The sequence below is a fragment of the Anguilla anguilla genome, chromosome 4 (genome assembly GCF_013347855.1).
Source record: "Anguilla anguilla isolate fAngAng1 chromosome 4, fAngAng1.pri, whole genome shotgun sequence".
In the NCBI taxonomy this organism is placed as follows: Eukaryota; Metazoa; Chordata; class Actinopteri; order Anguilliformes; family Anguillidae; genus Anguilla; species Anguilla anguilla.
Window position 1 is genome coordinate 62,774,326 of NC_049204.1, and position 2,844 is coordinate 62,777,169.

General features: G+C 43.3%; 1 long non-coding RNA gene across 1 annotated transcript in view; it reads left to right on the forward strand.

The window, feature by feature from the left end:
* The first annotated feature begins 1,104 nt into the window (after positions 1-1,104).
* Positions 1,105-2,844, forward strand: part of LOC118225733 — a 23,713-nt gene continuing 21,973 nt past the window's right edge. Inside the window, exon 1 of the long non-coding RNA XR_004764889.1 lies at positions 1,105-1,403. This is a non-coding gene — a long non-coding RNA (uncharacterized LOC118225733). The remainder of the gene's footprint in view (positions 1,404-2,844) is intronic.

The window sequence follows — 2,844 nt, forward strand, 5'->3', positions numbered from 1 at the left end:
GTGTGGGGGTGGGGGGTGGGGGGGGGGAGGGTGTCTGTGATCAATGAAGAATTTCCTTACCCAGGCAACTTCTCTAAAGGATGAGACTAACGGAATAAAACTGGAGCACTCAAAACACAGTGGCATTTGTAAAGCCTAATTAAACAGAACAGGGACCAATATACCAAAATTATGTTTCAACGCAACAAGCATCTCTCCTTCTTCAGGGACTAACAACCCACTTGTTCAGATACTCTGTAAAAAAAAAACTCTTGTTTTTCCTCAAAATGTCAGTCTGCCCTGTTTGTCCCTGTTCTGTTCTGATCAGTACCATTATAAGAATGCATACTACTGTTTGCAACTGGTCACTCAGACCATCTAAGCGCACTATTTTCCAGAGCAAACTAGAGTATCCAGCACCGGATTAAGCCTGCAGTCAGACTTTTTGAGGGTATCTGGCTGATAAGACGATCTTGCCTGCCAAAAAACTTTCCGACTTCAGCGTGGAGGTGGAGGTGACAGGTTATGTTGGCACACAGGGGCTGAACGGACGGGGGGGGGGGGGGGGTTGTGGTACGAGGGGGGGGGGGACAGTGAACAGGTGACGTGATGACACAGGCTGCTTACAGAAGGTCAGGCCAACCGCTCCAGTCCTCTGTTCCTGTGAGTTTGCCTCTTTGTGGAGCGCGAGAGCGTGATGGTGAGTACTGCGCTTGGGCATGGAAGAAGAGGCCGGGAAGCTTGCCAAACTTCCTTGTACCCGCATGCGACACCATTGGTGTAGGACCCCCCCCCCCCCCCTCCCCCCAACACCTGAGGTGACAGCAGCTCCCACAGTCTCCCCGTGATCCCACTATTCTGGGTCCTGCTGCCCAGCTGCCCCCCCAAACCCGCCCACGCCCCCCAACTCAGTCAGAATGAGCTCATTTAATTTAACAGCCGTATCAGAGACTGGCATCGACATGTGAGGCTGGGACTGGTACAAACATAAAATGGATTTGGCACAATAAATAATAATAATAATAATAATAATAATAATAATAATACATCTCTGGGTCAGGTGTATCCTGACTGGTGCATCCGCCCTGTTCATCAGCCATGTTGCCATCCGCTCATTGCCCGCGCGGGCGAGTTTTTTTTCCTCGCAATGCTTTAGTCTGCCGATTTTTTTCTTCTTTTATCAGGGACTCGTGAGTGGGAGCCAATCAGGAGCAGCGTCCCCTCTGCTTTAGCGTCCCTGCCATCCAGCGCGAGGAGTGATGCAGCTGGGGCGAGAGAGAGAGAGAGAGAGAGAGAGAGAGAGAGACGCAGCTGTGGAGCGGATCGAAAGCTACAGTGATACTGCTGCAGTGAACGGATAAACATCAGACCACTTAACAAGTACCGCTCCCCTAAGTCGGATTTCCAACTGCACTGAATATTGGGTGAGTGTTCCGTTATATTCGCTCTGGTCTTTCGGCGGAATTACGGGGAAGGGATTGCAGAATTTATTAGTAAGTAGCAGAAAGATGTTTAGCAAATATAACGGCGTGGGCTGTCCATGGCGTTCCTGTGACGATTTGAATTTATACGCTTACAAACGCGGGTATATGATATGTGCATCTATACTGAAATAATTAAAAACAGACAGTAATCACCGATATTTTAGAGCGTTTCTGGTATAGTTGACTTTATACCTGCCTATCTGCGGCTACCGATAAGTTTATCGAAGTTGTTTGTTATCAGCTACCTCGTCCTCTATTCTGTTTTCCTGGACGTTTTGAGAAACTTCAATATGCTGCAGGTAACTTAAAAAAAACATATGGTTGAGCAAATTGCAAGCATTTTACAATACAATCTAGAATATAAAGTATTCATCTTATTTATTTATTTTTCATTTACGTTAAACCTGCTCTATTAGAAAAGCGTTTCCTGCTGAGTGATTCATTCAGCGTCTGCGTTCAGATAATAAAGAAAAGCTACCTTTACTGTATATAATAATAATAAAATAATAATAATAATAATATATAATATATATTTTTTTTAAACGCCCATATTATTATATATTATATGTGCTGCTTGTTCTACATGCAAAGTGATGTAATGTTGTTATGTTGAAATGCAGGGGAAGATAAATTGATTGACTAGGCTACTGTAAAAACTTGCATGGATTATGACAATTTATTTTGATTGCATTTTGCATTTGCAACTTTGAGCTTATGTCACTGAATTGTATCGTGTTGTTGACTGAAACTTTCGAAGGGATATTCTCAATGTATTTCTATATTAGACTCTATAGTATTTCTTTATTAGGCTCTATAGTGTACATATATGTAATTCTGTTACGAGAAATCTGTTATGCTTTCTGATAAAAATGCGCTTAATGAGAGCGGCGCTTAATTCTCTCGCTCACCCACACTCTCTTTCTCTCTCCAAAAATCTTACACGGTAGCCTGGCTGCGGTTTTTCCAATTCCGAACACTACGGAGCACGCGCTCAATTTATTTCTGAAGATGCTTAATGTATGCAAATGATGCTCTGGCAGTGCATGGTGTATGACTTCAAAAACAAGACTGAAATAGATCCGTTACAGAGGTGCGGGTCAGAGTTTCACGCGCGGACTTGTTGAAGAGACAATCCACCAATTGTATGTGCTATAATAAAAATCATATCAATTGTCAATCCAGTCCTTTGTGGCCAACGAAATCGGATCGAAATTTACATGTCGAGGTATTTTGAACAACCCCACTTAATAGATGCATTCTTTTGATTCATCCTCTCTCTGTAAGTAGCCCACTGTTGTACGGCTACAGTGTAGGCTTGTCTGATGCATGTTAGTACGTAGTTACAGTATCTCCTCAGTATCTACAGTTTCTTTCACTTTTT